The 16,892-nt window shown below is 49.0% G+C and overlaps 1 protein-coding gene across 16 annotated transcripts in view; it reads right to left on the reverse strand.

Moving 5' to 3' along the window:
* LOC105490067 (inositol polyphosphate-4-phosphatase type I A) overlaps positions 1-16,604 on the reverse strand; it is a 165,241-nt gene extending 148,637 nt beyond the window's left edge. For 5 of the 16 annotated variants that reach the window (XM_071077285.1, XM_071077281.1, XM_071077288.1 and 2 more), the window contains exon 1: positions 16,386-16,526. The gene's annotated coding sequence lies outside the window, so the exon portion shown is untranslated. Of the gene's footprint in view, positions 1-15,326; positions 15,743-16,385 lie in introns of those variants that run through there. The other 11 variants (XM_024795480.2, XM_024795478.2, XM_024795476.2 and 8 more) reach the window with 6 other exon arrangements.
* Positions 16,605-16,892: the final 288 nt, after the last annotated feature.

Consider the following 16,892-nt stretch of genomic DNA (forward strand, 5'->3'; position numbering starts at 1 on the left):
CGAGCCAACCCCGTCCCTGTAATCGTCTCTCACTACCAGACCACCCCTCGCCAGCTACTGGCTTGCAGGCTTGACTGGGTCTTTTTGCACTGCACCCACTGCGCAGACACCCCGTGAGGTCACGGGAAGAGCACGGCTACGGAGAAGATGGAGCCTGCTGCAGCTGCCCAGTCAGCTATTTCACACTGTAGGGAGAGCCCCTGGGACAATTAATACCGTTTCTAGAAACCAGTATTTCCGGGTTTCTTTACACCCCAATGCTTCCTCTTCCTCATGGTGTTTCAGCACAGTGCTTCATAGGTGGCTTACAGGGGGTGCAGACGATTCTTCCCCATTGCCGGGTTTCATTTCTGTCATTTCACAGATAACAGCTCCACCCCTGACCCCGTGGAGGCCAGGGACACCCTGCCCTGTGGTCCGCATTGTGGACATCCTGCAGCAGGACCCACTGCCACGCGGCACTCGGTGAGCTGTGGCATCCGCAACTGTACAGGCAACAGGGAGCGGAGACAAGGAAGCCAAGTCGCGGCCCACCATCCCCCGAAACTGGTGGTGAGAGCACTGGCACCGTTGTAAGAATTACTATGATCCAAGCAAGGTCTCCCCAATCCACGAAAATGACTATGGAACTGCTTCTGTCATTTAAAGTAATGATACAAACAAAAAGAATGGAAGAGTCTTAAAGAGTCTGACACCCTCCAGTGTGGGATGAATGAATTCCCAAACTTTACGAAAGGCCTGAAAGGGCTCAAGCCCCTGGGTGATCTGGCCCTGCCTCTCCGGAGCCTCCTTCCTGATGCACTGCCCCAGTCCCTCCTCATCTATCTCTGAAGGCCCCTGGCTTGAGCCACTGCCCTCCCTTGACACATAACTCACCCTTCCCTGAGGCCCTGTGATGCTCCCCAAAACCCATGAGAGGAAGAGGTCACCTTTCCTGGGTGCCCCTACCCTACCAGGCTTCTCTGCACCCTTTAGCACCTATAATACCACACTTGCATATGTGTGTACATGTACATGCGTATGGGGAAAACTTTGACTTTTAAACATACACACACACACACACACACACACACACACACACACACACACACACACACGATGACCAAACCCGAAGGTGTGGCACCTTCTCACCCAGAGGAGCGGAAGCAGCCCTAGGTTCCAGCCACCTGGACAAAAGGGCTTGTGTGCCAAGGACAAAAAAGGTCACTGCTGAGAACAGGCTTCTGCCTTTGACAAGCACAGGGAGACAAACTGACCGTTCCGGTTTCTCCCCGAGAACTTACTGGGGCAGCAGCTGTGCGGTGGCTTCTGGTCTCACCTCCTTCTCCTCAGTGAGACTGAACCTCAACTTGACCTCAGGGAAGCAGGCTGTCTTCCCAAGACAGGCTGAGGCTTCTCTTGCTACTTTTGAGAAGGACAGACTAGCTTTGTTCATTCATTCACTCAACAAACATTGATTATATGCCTATTTTGTGCCAGGCACAGTGGGGCACTCTGGAGATACAAGGAAAACTGAGCTATTGTCCCTGCCCTGAAGGACACTTAAGTCTTATGACAACCCAGATCCATGATGTTCGCAGGGTGTGTCCATAGAGAACTCTGGCAATCATCACACTGTGAATGCCACTGTGGGACACAATGCCCCTGAAGCAGGCAGTAAAGTGGAATCTAACACTTGAGCAACTTCTCCAGATCCTCAAGGAATTACTATTAACCAGTTGCACACCAAGGAGGAGAGGGTAAGAGGGCCTCCCACACACGGACGCAGGGGAGTCGGCCCCTCAGCACTCTGCACGCCAGCCCTCCTGGGTGTCCTGGTAGATTTTCTTACTTCTATGTTGTTTTTCCTTTTGGCTACTTAGCAGTGACCCCCTTCCTCCTAACAGCTCCCTGAACTCTACCCTCTCTTAGGCCACTCAACTAGGGTAGGGAGGGGTGGGCGGGAAACCAGGTGAGGCCATCAGAGTGCCGATTTTCCCAGGTGCAGGGACCACTGGTTTAGGGGCAAGCCCCTGGCCCAGGTCTACTCAGTGTCACTCCCTCCCCTGGGCCAGTCCAGACCTGAACCATCCATCTTGTCTCACAAGTGAGCGGCGTTCCCGAAGGACAAAGCTCTGCCTGAGTACTACGCGGTCCTGACCTGGTACCATATTCCGTGCCCCACGAATGCTCTAATCACACCGGTGGCAAATGTGGTAAAACTCAGTCAAAATCAAGCACTTCGGGTGCCTTCGGGCGTGTGGTGGCTGCCATCCTGACAGGTGTTAGCAGGGTCACAAGGGGTGTGCTGAAAGCCACCTTTCACAGGCGGTCACGCTTTGAGACCTTCACCTCTGCTGTGCTTCTCTCCCTGCCGTGCTCCACTGAGTGCCTTCCCCCTTAAGGTCCAGAGAGACGCAATGTGGAAATCAGAACCACTTCCCCCTGGCCACGCCTCACTCTGCATGCTCAGAGGTCCCAACACCTTCTGTTTCTCCTGGAAAAAAAAAAAAAAATGTGTGGCATCCCATTCATTGGGCCAGAGGCTCACCCAGGATACCAGCAGAATGGGAAAGCAAGCCCCGAAAGCCACACAGACCAGCACAGCCGTGACGGGGCAGGAAGGCATTTCTATGAAGTTCGGTGGTCAGCTTCCTTAAGTAAAACATTTCACTCTCAAAGAGGAAAAAAAATCTGAGTGTTTTTACGGAGAAAGAACCGGCTAGCAAAACACTCTGGAAGATAATCACTAGGCTCAGGCGTCACAGGCAGCAAAGACTCATCTTGGGTACCAGGAAACGTGTTGTGTTCATTTGTTGCCTGTCCGCAGCCACTCCCAGGGTAGAGAAGGTGACAAAGGGCTATTTGATGATTTTTTTTTTTCCGAGGCAGGGGCAAGCCCCTGTCACCAAGACGTTGTGCAGCGGTGCGATCATAGCTCACTGCAACTTTGAACTCCTGGGCTGAAGCCGGCCTCCTGCCACAACCTCTTGAGCAGCTGGGACTACAGATACGTGTGCACCACATAATTGTGTGCGCCCAGCTAATGTTTTAATTTTTAGTGAAGATGAAGCTTCACTATGTTGCCCAGGCTCAAGCCTTTTTTAAATGTGAAGTCAGGCAGGGTGTGATGGCTCATGATTGCAATCCAAGCACTTTGGGAGGTTGAGTCAGGAGGATCACTTGAGGCCGGGAGTTCCAGACCAGCCTGGGCCACAGAAAAAGACTTTATTTCTAAAAAAATAAAATAAAATAAAAATTGTTTAATTAGCTGGGCACAGTAGCATGTGCCTGTAGTCCTTGCTAATTGGGAGGCTGAGGTGGGGGAACCACTTGAGCCCCAGATTTTGAGGCTGCAGCGAACTATGGCTGTCTACTGCACTCCAGCCTGGGCAACACAGTGAGACCCTGTCTCTAAAATAAAAACAAAACAAAAATAAGAATTTCTCCCTAATAGAGTCAACATTTATATAATCCTAAAAAAGCTAGCCAATCCTATTTCTAGGCCTGCCTGAGTAGCAAGTTCAAACAGCTTTAATAAACCAAACTCCTGTTTATTGTCTCAAATGTTTAATTTGCAGACGAATCTAGGTTATGAGGTAAAAATAGCACCTGTCTGTATTCATGACAGTAGTCCATTAAGTTAGGTTCACTGTCTACACCACAGGCTGCTAGCTGCCATGAGAAACACTGGTATAGTCCTAATAGTTTACAAAAGAGCCAACCTATCATATGAAACACTGGTCAAACCCTGGGATGCCCAGTTCCCAAAGAATAACACAGCAGTTACTGCCCTGGAATTTAGTCATAGCTCACGGAATCCTGTTGTTTGTTTGTTTGCTTGAGACAGGCTGGTCTCAAACTCCTGGGCTCAAGCAGTCCTCCGGCCCCAGTCTCCCAAGTAGCTGGGACTACAGCCTCACCAGGTGCATGCCACTATGCTCACCCGGCTAGATCTAATCCTACTTGAAATGAGTTATATCCACTACTGCTTAAAATTCTCTTCGCTCCAGAGGGGGCTGAGGCAGGGTGGCCAGTACCCTGAGTGTCTGGGCTGGGACACACCCAGGGACATGGCCCAACAGTCAAATCCCCAGTGAGAAAGGCCAATGTTGTCCCCCAGGAGAAACTGAGTGAGACTAACTTTAAAACCTGAATGTTCCTCACCATGCAAGTTGGTACGAAGTTGTTTCCGATGACACTGCTGTCACTGAGGTATCCTTCCCTTTGAGCCACACGAAAACCCACCCATACAAAAAGTCCCTCACCACTTCACAACCCATCCACTGGCTTTCTTCTCTCTTTGACAAAAGATATGAATTATCTAGCTTGGTAAAGACACTACACTAATTAAAGAATGATTAAATAATTAAGTTGACTCAAAACACAAAGATCTTCCTCCCTCCAGTGGAGTTACTTAACATACCATACAGTTCAAAGGCATCCTACAATAATAGTCACAAAACACATGTTTTGGGCAATTGATGGTGGAACACTATTTGTAAGACTATTTGCACTATGGAGTAAGACAAGCTCCTATTCTCATGGTCTCTGTGGTGTTTCCAGAAGAAACGGATGAGAACGAAAAACGTGAAAGTGGCTGGGTACAGCGGCTCATGCCCTGTTATCTCAGCAATTTGGGAGGCTGAGGCAGGAGGACTGCCTGAGGCCAGGAGTTTAAGACCAGCCTGGGCAACACAACAAGATCCAGTCTCCAGAAAAAATTAAAATTAAAAATTAGCCAAGGGTGGTGGCACACGCATGTAGTCATTGCTACTTGGGAGGTTGAGGCAGGAGGATGCTTGAGCCCAGGAGTTCAAGGCTGCAGTGAGCTATGATCACACCACTGCACTCCAACCTGGGCAACACAGCAAGACTCTGTCTCTAAAAATAAATAAATAAATAATGTAAAAGCTTTTAGCAATGGCAACCTCCCTGTAACGTGTTCAGAGCTTCTTCTACAACTTATACAGTTGTATCCGTTTGACATTTGAAGCCCTTTTTTTCTTTTTAATCATTTTCTGCTTTAACTGGCAATTTCAAGTCCATGTGTCCTTTTTGAAACAAAGTCAGGAAGGGCTAAGAGGAAAGAAAGTTGCCAGAAAGACAGTTCAGATCTGAAACAGAAGATAAGTGTGCATACAGCATGCTAGAGTCAAGTGGTCTCCATCAGTCAAGGGGAAAACGACAAGGGCTGGTCTTACAAAAATGCTGTAGTTGCACTGGGGGACTGTCTGCAAAGGGCCTCAGAAGGAGTGATGGAGAGAGGCTGGAAAAACCAAGGAAAGGCACGGGACGCTCTAGCTGGACCAGGAAGAATGTGGCCTGCGTGACACACAGGCAGCTTCCCTCTCCACTGACATATCCTTGGTATTCCAGGGTCTCTTGACACTATGTAGTTTCTTCTTCTCTAGAAAGCTACTGCTGAATCACTGCAGAGGGGAGAGAAAGTGAAAGAATAAAAAGGCAGTATTTCCAAGGAAACAGACTAAAGAACAACTTCCCTAAATAGACACTTGTATGCGTGTGTGTCTTAGTCCAATGCCAACTAAATCAAGAACACACCACACTTCACCCATGTAGCCCCTGGGCACTACCACCACTCCATTCCGCCGTCAGGGAGGATGCCACGGGGGAGGAACAAAGGAAATCACCTTCGCTAGATGAACAAGAAAAGAGGAGGGTGAGATTCAGGCATGACTTCACCAAGTCACTGGCAAATTGGAGACAAACTACACATGAGACTGCTAGCCCTTCCCGTCTACCTGAGGTGGGCACAGTCTACCAGCAAGGTGCCGTCCCTAAGGCCAATCCATTTATTCACTCCCCTCTTCCAAACCATAAGGGTAACAATATTTGGAAGATTCTGGGGTATCTCTTTTTTTTTTCTTTTTTTATAGAGACAGGGCCTCACTCTGTTACCCAGGCTGGAGTGCACTGGTGCGATCGTAGCTCGCTGCAGCCTCAACCTCCTGAATTCAAGTGATCCTCCCGCCTCAGCTTCCCAAGAAGCTGGGAATATAGGTGTGCACTACTACACCTGGCTAATTTTTTAATTTTTAGTAGAGACGGGGTCTTGCTTTGTTGCTCAGGCTGGTCTGAATTCCTGGGCTCAAGCGATCCTCCTACTTTGGCCTCCCAAAGTGCTGGGATCACTGGCCTGAGACACCTTACCCAGCCTATCTTGACATTTCTTGGCACGTAGCCCTATTTTAAAATATTGGGCTCTGTCAAACATACCATTTTATTGCCATTTGATTATCACCCAATTATGTAATGTGATCATTTCATTTAACATTTGCATACACTGAGAACAAAGAATGAATAAGAAATGTGAAAATACTCAACATTTCAGCTCGTACAATCATTAGTCCTTCCATTCCTTATAAAAACAGTGTCAGTAGAAGGCTCAGTTGGGTCAGTGACCAGCTGACTGAGTGTTTAGGGAGTGCCAGCCCTCCACTTCCCCCTCCCACCCCCCCACCCCAACACCCTTCTCCTCTGAACTTCGCTGGACGTCCCTGCCTCTCAGCACCTCCTTCTTCTGTGACATTTCCCCTGGACGGTGCCCTGAGCAGGAGTCAACAATAGGGTATACTCCAGCCCTTTGAGCACACGTGAAAAATAACAGTGCTGTGGGGAAAACAGAGTTACCAAGACTGTGAGGTGGAACGGGGGTGGAAACATTCGTGTCTGGACTGATCCAGTGCACTGCGGTTCACAGCCCTCTCCCATGTATATTATCATTCCCCGCCACCCTCCTGTGAGACCAGCACCCTCCCCACTTTACAGATGAGAAAGCTGACTTGGATTCACATCCAGCACTTTCTACCTACAATCCAACTTGCCCCTTCCCCAAAACAACAAGTACAAACATGCCAAAGCCATCACTACACAAGCTTTGTGATACAAACCAGACTAGAGCCTGCATTAAATAATGGGGATCACGGCTGACCCGAAGCCAGTCTTGGGAACTGTCCTGACAGTGTCAAGGCACAAAGGATTCCAGCGGGGAGTCACAAGCAGCAATGCCTTCACTGGGGCCAGCCCCAAACAAGGAGACTCTCTCTTATGAAGAAATATGCGGATCCACCTGATAGGTAAAGGACCCATCTGGCAACCAGAGTTAATTTTTTTTTTTTTTTTTTGAGAGGGAGTTTTGCCCTGTCACCCAGCCTAGAGGGAAGTGGTGTGATCTCAGCTCACTGCAACCTCCACCTCCTGGGTTCAGGTGATTCTCCTGCCTCAGCCTCCCGAGTAGCTGGGACTACAGGTATGCACCACCATACCCAGCTAATTTTTGTATTTTTAGTAGAGACGGGTTTTCACTATGTTGGCCAGGCTGGTCTTGAACTCCTGACCTCAGGTGATCAACACACTCCCTGCCACCATCTCCGCTGTCTTTCAGGGTGGCCGTGCAGAGGCCTCCTCATCAGGAGGATCTGGCCCAGATGGCTTAATGCCATGGACAATACGCCACAGCAGGAGCAGGCCCAGGGCTTTGTACCTGCTCCTCATGCCCCCAGCTCCACTCCCACTGGCCCACACCACTGAAAGTCTCCTCTGCTTTTAGGTCAGTGGTTCTCGATCTATGGCGAGTCACAGACCACCAGGTTCTGACAAAAGCCACAGGCCCAGGAAAAGACCCCAAGTGTACACATATGCAGCATAGGCCCCGCCTTCCTACAGGTTGGGACCCACTGCACTCAGCCCTAGGGTTTGACACATCTTTACCAAAACCCACTGTAAGAAACAGTCACGCCATCACAATACCCCAAATACACTGCATGTGAATAACTAGATATTTCACCAAAAAAGGGTTATGCTTCCCATAGGAAATGTACTTGGATATCTGATATTTCAGAAAAGCTTTTTAATGCTAGTTACAGCCTCAAATTGATTTCATGAACCATTGCATTTTGAAACGTGCTGTGTGGACCCTTCTCTGCCTGTTTCCTCCTCAGGTGCCCTTCCTTCCTCAATAATTAGTGCAAATGTGGTTAGAGCTCAGCGCAAGACTACCCTTAAACGTTATTTTTATGTATTAAGATGAATCTTTAAAGCTGAAAGTCCAGAAATATCTCAACTCTTTAGTTTCAGGAAAAATTCAGAAAAGTGGGTCATTGTGATCTCACAAATTACACCATGGAGGTGGCTATTTATTTCACCCAAACATTAAGTTGGAGTTGTACTTGCAAAACAGGGGACAGAACACAGGCAAAAACCACCACTGAAAGTAATCACTTGGGCTGTCTCCAGGCCAATTCCCTAAATATTTCTCAGGCACCTACTAACTGCACTGCTCTTTTTTTCTAGCCGAGCAAGGAGCAGCAGCGTAGGCAGCCCCTACACAAATGAACACGCTTCAGGAACGGCTTCAGAAGATGAGTCATAATAGCCCATGGGGACTCTCAGCACCAGCCCGGTGGACTCCATCCCTGCTAGGCCAGAGACGGACCTGGAGCTGGGGTGTTACTGAGGTTGCTTCCTTTAGCACCGAGTCATACAGGGAGAGTACAGGCCACACTTGGAGGAACTGAAGAAGCTTCACGCAAGGGGGCTGAGAAACTTATATGGGTGGACAAGCCGGCGAATGGGGGGGCAGGGGAAGGACTCAGGAGAGCAAAGTGGCCCTCAGGGCCTTAATAACACTGGCTAGTTCACACGGTGGGCCGGCCACCCACCATCCACTCTTCCTTCTTGCTATTCTAGGACCTGACCTCCTCCCCAGTCCTCAGGAAGTCAGCTCTGTCTCCAACTGGGGAGTGGGGAAAGTCTTGATTAAACTAAAAGAGCTGCTCTCCAATGTGACCTTGCATCAGAATCACCTGGAAGTCTTCTCAAAGCACAGCTTTCTGGGCCCCATCCCAGAGTTTCCGATTCAGTGGGTGGGACGGGATCCATGAATCTCCAGTTCTAACAAGTTCTCAGGTGATGCTGCCGCTACTGGTCTGAGGACTGCACCTGGAGGACCACCAGCCTAAGCCAATCAGCACACAGCACTCTCAACAGCCTCAAGTTGCTGGTCCAGGGAAGGCCCCGTGACCCTTTGCTCTCACAGGCCAGAGGGAAGGACTGGTAGACGCTGGCTGGGGAATCAGCTGGTTGGTCTCGTTCCCTGCTCCTGCTGGACAGGAACAAGGAAGTATGCAGTCCCACTGCCCCTAACGACCATCTCAGAATCACGAGGAGACTGACCCGCTAGGATGAAACCGGCAGTGATGGCCGCACAGAGGAGCAGAATCAAGGTCCTTGATGAAACTGTGACGTGCTGATGGAGACTCCAGTTCTCTGAGATAACAAATGTCACTGCTGGCAGCCAAAAGTATCCCAACTGACACACCCCATAATCCAGGGAAAAGCTTGAACTGGGCATCCCTGTTTCCTCGTAGGACCCTGTTCCCCCAGAAACAACCATCTGCCTAAACCCTTCCTTCACATTTCCAGAGTTCACACACTCAGGTCATCCTTCTTGAAAATTCAAATTAATTGGTTTGAGAATACACCATTTAGAAATGCAAGCAACACGAGAGAGGGAAAGAGGGGTGTTCAATATACTAGGGTGAATTAATAATAGACAGCTTTCATAATAGCAGCTGAGGCCACCTGCGTGAGGGCTATGGGAGGCGCAGGAAAGGGGTAGGGGGAGACATCAGAATACCACCTGGTGAGGTGCAACAAGAGGGGCGCTGCAGCAACCGGAGGTCAGAACTACCAGGTGTCTCAGGGAAGGGCTCTAGGAGGATCCCAGGACCGGAGCTGGGAGCAGATAAACACTTTCCTCTTCCAGTGGTCCCCACCCTTCCTCCTGGACATCAGAGGACATCCCTGTCTTCCTGCCCCTATTCCAGAAAATGGACCTGACCAGAGCATGTTCCCCGCCACCGCCCCCACCGTATACATCTGCTTGCTGTGCCTAAGTCCTTCACCAGGTGAGCCTCACTGAACAAGTTCCATATTAAAAACCAGCAGTCTTACACATACTCCAGGTTAGGGCTGTGGGCAAACACCAGAGGCCAGCTGGGCTGGCTGGCAGGCATGGGCCTGCGAGCCTCACAAGGCACGACAAAGGGACGTGCAAAGACCAGAAAGAGGAGACATGCACACCGCACCCAGGACCCTGGCTTTCCAATACCAGACAGGCTATGATGCAAGGGACAGCTAAGTCTGGATGCAGTGGCTCACACCTGTAATCCCAGCACTTTGGAAGGCTGAAGCAGGTGGATCACCTGAGGTGAGGAGCTCGAGACCAGCCTGGCCAACATGGTGAAACCCTGTCTCCACTAAAAATACAAAATTAGTCAGCCGTGGTGGTGTATGCCTGTAACCTCAGCTACTCGGGAGGGTGAGGCAGGAGGATTGCTTGAACCCACGGGGCGGAAGTTGCAATGAGCCAAGATGGTGCCACTGCACTCTAGCCTGGGCAACAGAGTGAGACTCTATCTCAAAAAAAGAGAGATAACTAAGAGCTTAAATCCACAGAGGAAAGGCTGATCTAATTCCAAGCTCCGCCAACCACCCACACTCCGTATATGAACCCATTGTACCACTTCCGTTCTGCACACTTCTGAGGCACCAGGATTAACTGTTAATTCATTTAATCCCCCAACAGGCCTCTGGGACCGCTACTACCATCAGCCCAGTTTTGTGGACGAGATAACTGAGGCACAGAAAGATTAAGCCCCTTGCCCAAAGTCACACAGCTAGCTGGATGCTCACAGAAAGTGCAGCACCAGAGTCCACAATAGTTCTAGGGATAAAATAAAGGGTTTTGAAAGACATGCATGTGTGTATGCTCAGCAAAAAGGACTGTGTAAAAGAAAGTCCTGATTTATAAACCAAAATACTGAAAATAGAAATTGTTGATACCGGCAAGTCCAGGCAATCAATTTTTATCCCTACATTGAAAAGCATTTATTTTTTAACCCTGTGAAGGAAGTTAGGTGATATAACTGGGTTTTAGTCCCAGTTGAGCCTCTTTTAACTACCCTCAGGAGGGTGTCCTAACCACTCCTCAACACCACAGCTCACCTTCGGACAGAACCTCCCACAGGATGTCCAGGGAGGCCTGGCATGCAGGGGGTACTCAGAAAAGCTGGGGTTCCTTGGCATTTAGGACTTTAAAAAAAAAAAAAGCATCACACTTTAAAAAGCATTCTAAAGCTGCCAAGAATAAAATTCAAAGTTACAGTAACTTCCACAATCTAGTAAGATAAGGAAAAACAGCCCGATAAGAAAAAATGAACAAAGGATATTAAAAGGTAATTCATTAGAAGTTAAAATATACATTAACAAGAAAAGGTATCCGATATTTTTGGGAATTTGGGAAATGTAATTAAAACAATAATGTCTTCCTTGCCCATTAGATTGGCAAAATTGACAAGACTTATTCTCTTAAATGGTGGCCGAATTAAAGGGAAACACAGTTTCACAGCCTAATGGAAGGAGTACCAAGCCACAGAAAATTGTGTGTAATGTGACTACATTTATGTTTACAATGAGAGCATCCATCCCCTGAGAAGGTCTAGAATCAGTGACACCTCAGTAGCAACGGGCAGGCTTAGTGCCTATATCTCGGGGGTTTTTTGTTGTTGTTTATTTTAATTTTTTTTTTTTTTTTTTTAAGACGGAGTCTCGCTCTGTCTCCCAGGCTGGAGTGCGGTGACGCGATCTTGGCTCACTGCAAGCTCCGCCACCCCAGTTCATGCCATTCTCCTGCCTCAGCCTCCTGAGTAGCTGGGACTACAGGCACCCCCCACTCCCGGCTAAATTTTTGTATTTTTAGTAGAGACGGGGTTTTAACATGTTAACCAGGATGGTCTCGATCTCCTGATCTCGTGATCCGCCCGTCTCGGCCTCCAAAAATGCTGGGATTACAGGCGTGAGCCACCGCGCCCGGCCATCTCGGTTTTTAATACCGTTCTCCACTAAAGGAAACCAGGACTCTTTGGAGAAATGGCTGATTCCAGGGCTGGGACAAGGAAAGTAGAGGCTGAGTCTTGAAGATTTTGTGCCAGGAAGAAAAGTCCTCAAACAATGATGAGCATTTGTCAAAAGGACACAAAAGCCAGATTGAAGGGACTCCCACTGGCCAAATCTAGGATAATTTGAGCAATAAAATACATGATTGGAGCAATGGACTATAATCTATTGAATAAAGCAAGAATTCATGAGCCCAGCGATACGAATCAAAAAATAAATAATAGAGAAAGGAAGGTTCTTCCTTTCAGTACAATTCCAACTAATAAATATAGAAGGAACTATGAAACTAGAAAATCATCATCTGCCAACTATGTTAATAATTGACTCAGGTAAGAAACATCAATGGATTCTGAAACTAGTCAGTAACTGTATGAGAAGTAACAGTATATTTACATAGTGTCAAATTCTCTCCCTTTGAGACACAGATTAACTACAAAGGGAAAAATGGTAACTTTTTTATGAGATAGATACCACCTTAATTCAAGTGATCAAAGTTAACAGGGCCAGAGAAGGGGAAAATCACAAGGTATGCCTCCTGCTGGGGCACACTAAGAAGGCTGCAGCATCAGTCAGGCACAGTGGCTCATATCTGTAAACTCGGCACTGTGGTAGGCCAACGCAGGAGGATGGCGAGACTAGGAGTCTGAGACCAGCCTGAGCAACACAGTGTGAGATCCTGTCCCTGTAAAATATTTAAAAATTGGCCAGGTGCAATGGCACACACCTATAGTCCCAGCTACTCAGGAGGTTGAGGCAGAAGGATCACTGAGTGGAGGGGGTCCAAGCTGTAGTGAGCTACGATGGCACCACTGCACTCCAGCCTGGGCAACCAAGGGAGATCTTCTGTCTTTAAGAAAAAAAAGAGAGAGAGAAAGAGAAGAGAAGACTGCGACTGCTTCAACCCTGTGCTACTCCCACCAGAAGTGCAAAACCTGAATCTAATCATGAAACCACAGGAAACCCAATTGAGGGCATTATCTTAAAAAGTCAGTAGTCTTCAAATATGTCTATGCTGTGAAATACAAAAGAAAGACTTGATAACTGTTTCAGATTAAAGGACACTATAGAGACAGAAAAACCTAATGCAAAACAGATGATCTAGGATTTTCTTTTGCTATAAAGGGCATTATAGAAGCAATTGACAAAATCTAAATACGACCTCTACACTAAATAGTGTTGTATCAACCTTAATTTCCTGATTTTTTTTTCTTTTTTTGAGACAGAGTCTCACTCTGTTGCCCAGGTTAGAGTGCAGTGGCATGATCTCGGCTCACTGCAACCTCCACCTCCTGAGTTCATGCCTTAGCCTCCCAAGTAGCTGGGACTGTCACTATACCCCGCTAATTTTTGTATTTTTAGTAGAGACAGGATTTTGTCATGTTGGCCAGGCTGTTCTCACAATCCTGACCTCAAGTGATCCTCCTGCCTCAGCCTCCCAAATTGCTGGGATTACAGGCATGAGCCACTGCGCCCAGCCATGATTTTTTTTTTTGGAGATGGAGTCTCACTCTGTTGCCCGCGCTGGAGTGCAGTGGTGCAATCTCTGCTCACTACAAGCTCCGCCTCCTGGTTCACACCATTCTCCTGCCTCAGCCTCCCAAGTAGCTGGGACTACAGGCGCCTGCCACCACGCCCAGCTAATTTTTTGTATTTTTAGTAGAGACGGGGTTTCACTATGTTAGCCAGGATGGTCTCGATCTCCTGACTTTGTGATCCGCCTGCCTCAGCCTCCCAAAGTGCTGGGATTACTGTTGTTATGAATATCCTTGTTTTTTGGGACATACACAGTGAAGCATTTAGAGGTAAAAGGGCCCCAAGCCTGCAACTTACTATTAAGTAGTTCAGAAAAAAGTAGTAATACATAGGAATACAAGAGAATGATAAAGCAGTGTAACAGAATGTCCACATTTGGAGAATCTGAGAAACCTTTGGCTTATTCTTGCAACTTTTCTGTAAGTCTAAAACTATATCAAAATACTAAAAAAAAAAAAAATTAGAGAACATGTGCATATGAATAGAAATATAGGTAAATTCCCTGGGATTAGCTTCCTGATGGCATTTTCCTTAAAACAGAGAGAGAAAATGAAGCAAGCATGCATGGGCATTAATATTGGTCTCCTGGAAATATGTTTTCCTCACAGAGCTTCTGTTTTAGGACACTGAAAAAAAAAAAAAAAAAAAAAAAGCCATTTCGAAGGCTCTCTCAAGACCAGCTCATTAATCAAGTTCTACAGAAGCGCCAACATAATCAAGCCTTTTTCACTGCAGATTTGTGCTATTTTCTTCTCAGTGAAAGTCAAAGCCTCCTGACACCATGAGCGGTTGATGATGTTGCGGCAACCTTTCTGGATTACTAAGCTAAAAAGGAGCTTTTCATTTAAAAACGAAAACAGGATGAAATAGTCTTGGTGGGAAGCCTCCCCCTCCACTCTGCCTCACTGAACTCTTGAGATGTTAAGCCCTGGGCTGGGGATCAGTGCGTCTGTTGGTCCCACACCGCCTTCAGGTCCATTCCTGTGTGCATTTGAAGAGATGCTGGCTGAGAACGCTCCCTCTTAGGCAGGCAGCTAGTTAAAGGGACTTGCAGGGCTGATAGTTCTCTGTCACACACATCCCATTTTTCTAGTGCTCTACAGTTTACAAAAAGCTCTCATGTGTATTATTTCATCCTTTCCTTAAAGTGATTAAAAAAAAAAAAAAAAGCTAATATTCGGTTCAACAGCAATAGTACAAAATATCCAGTTTTCAAAACAGGGACGCACTGTAACATCTGCCCTTGGTTCTGAATCTAGTTAGGAAACAAGACTTACGTAAGCAGATAAACACCCTGAGACAGAAAACTCTAAATGCAAAAAGTTGCTACATGATGAGTAAGGTGGCCAGGTAAGTGGACTAATTCTATAAGGAGCTCAGTAGAAATACAATGTTTCTTTCTCTTTGAATTTGTCCACATCCACTTCTTTAAGCCTTATCTTCAAGCCAGACTCTACCAAGTAGCTCTGGCTTCACAGGCGTGTTTACAAGACATCACAGGGAATGAGGCACTAGGAGGCCCGTTCACATGCAACGCCACCCCTGGGACAGACAGCATCAAGGTCTCCTGGCACCACTCCTCCAACAGACCAACCACACTGTGCTTCTCACATGGGCCCCATCATTCTTTCTTCAAAGACAACAGTAAATTAGCAGTTGACACTTCAGCAAAGAACCCCCGAAACAAATGCCCTAGCCCAGATCCAAAAACAAAATTTTCGTTAAAGAAAGCGTGTTTTCAACCAAAGAAAAATTAGCAATTCTACGTGCACCGGCCAACGCCAACAGCAGCTAGATTCCAAAACAAACAGCAAAAAAAGCTCTGCTCTCACCTTTTAGAGACAAGAACCAGAGTCAGCAAGCGGCAGAACCATGATTCACACCGTAGTCAACCCACTCTGTCCTCAACCCCACTGGCTTCCCCACGGTCCACACAACCCACTGTGAACGGATGAACCAGGCAGAATTTCTTTGCAACACCCAAATCGCCACCCCACCCCCATTCCCTTGGTTTAAATGTCCTGAGGGGCAGGTGACAAATTCCACTCTTAGGCAGCTTCCCGGCAGAAGACACATTCCGTGGCAAAGCCAAAGAGAAGATGGGCTCTACCAGCTATAGGTCTTTCACCCAGAGGAACATTTTCATGGTCTGTCATTATGGATGAACTCGGGGCAGGAAGGCCCCATCATTATGTAATGTCAGAGGGCAGGCAACAGGGGGAGGGAAGCGAGACCATCAACACGCCCTTCCTTCGCCCACAAAGACACAAATTTACCTCTGACATTTTGAATGTCTGTCTTCTGGGGCCTACCCATTCCTGGCTGGCTTTTCAAGAGACTGCCACAGATCCCTGCACATTTCTCAGGCCTCAATTAATTGACTAGCAAAGCCAGGGAGAGATAAAATAACAGAAAGCAAAGATGCCAGAAATGTTGTCGGGGTCTAAGGGCGGGCAGAAAAGGGAGGAGTTTCGAGGATAGAGACCAGATTTCCTACACGGAGATGCATGTTTACTTTCACCCGGTAATGTTTTCACCCAAAACACGGCAAGGCCTTCAGCGTCAGGAGCCCGGAGACCCAGCCCTGGAGCCGCACCGGGCAGGCGCCGCGTCTGCATCCCGCGGCCCCGCGCCCGCTCGGCACCCGGCCCCCTGCCGGGGCGGCCGCGTCTTCACGGGGCTCGGGGTCGACCGGGCTCTGATTGTTCTCAAAAGACGCCACCGCAGGTGGACCGCTGGCACCGCTAGGCAGTGCAATTTCCATGAAAACCGCGGGCGCCGTCTCCGTCCGGCCCAGCAGGGACCCGGACGCGCCCCCGCGCCCGCTGTCAGTCCCCGGCCCCGGCCCCCGCGGCGGCCGCGTCGCCTCCCGCCCGGCCCGACCCACCTACCTGGCGCTCCCCGGCCCCCGGCGCCAGCCGCCCCGCTGTCCCGCCGGGTCGCGCGCCGGAGCCCCGCAGCAGCAGCGCCGCCGCCTGGTTGTGAAGTCGCGGGCGGCGGGCCCGGCCTCAGGTGCTGGTCCTCCCGCCCCGGCCCGCGGAGCCCGACCCGGCGGCGCACCAGCCGCGAACCCTCCACGCTCGCCGCAGCCCCAGCCGCCGCCGCTCTAGTCGCCGGGCGCAGCCCCGCCCTGGCCCCGCCCCCTCGCCGCGCATGCGCGCTGAGGCCGGCCCGCGCCCTCGACCCCCCGCCCCGCGACCAGTCCGAGCTGGGGCCGCCCCCTGAGGCCGCAGGGCCGGTGGCGGAGCTGCCCGCGCCAATTCCTACTGCTGGGTTCCCACATGATCCCACCCTAGCCTGTGACTGCTTCACCTGCAAGGAGTTCTTGAACTTCTGGACTTGACTGAACGGTGGCACCTTCATTTAGGCTTCTGAGGCCCTGACGGATCCCCCAGGGA

The sequence above is a fragment of the Macaca nemestrina genome, chromosome 13 (genome assembly GCF_043159975.1).
Source record: "Macaca nemestrina isolate mMacNem1 chromosome 13, mMacNem.hap1, whole genome shotgun sequence".
Lineage (NCBI taxonomy): Eukaryota > Metazoa > Chordata > Mammalia > Primates > Cercopithecidae > Macaca > Macaca nemestrina.